Source organism: Penaeus monodon, chromosome 15 (genome assembly GCF_015228065.2).
Source record: "Penaeus monodon isolate SGIC_2016 chromosome 15, NSTDA_Pmon_1, whole genome shotgun sequence".
NCBI classification, from domain to species: domain Eukaryota; kingdom Metazoa; phylum Arthropoda; class Malacostraca; order Decapoda; family Penaeidae; genus Penaeus; species Penaeus monodon.
In genome coordinates this window covers 48,040,142-48,040,496 of record NC_051400.1, presented here as the reverse complement: position 1 = coordinate 48,040,496, position 355 = coordinate 48,040,142, and positions in this window count along the sequence as shown.

Genomic DNA, 355 nt, shown 5'->3' with positions numbered 1-355 from the left:
ACATATGTGGGCCTCCCCTTCTCCTACTTCCTCCCTTCCCCCCTCCCCTTCCCCCTCTTCCCTTCCCCCCTTCACCACCTTCTCTCCTCCTCTTCACCCTTCCTCTCCCTTTCCTCCCCTTTTCCCTTTGTCCTTCCTTTCTTCACCACTTCTCCCCAACCCTCCTTTACCCCCTCTCCCACCCCCTCCCCATCCCCCTTTTCCCCTTCCTCCTCGCGCTTCTCCCCCCTCCCCCCTCCCCCTCTGACATCAGCTACGGCAGATAATGTCAGCGTGGGCGAGACTCTGCCTTTTACGGCGAGTAATCACGGCCGGAGAGTCAGCAAGGAGAGTTAAGCAGAGTGGCATACCGCTG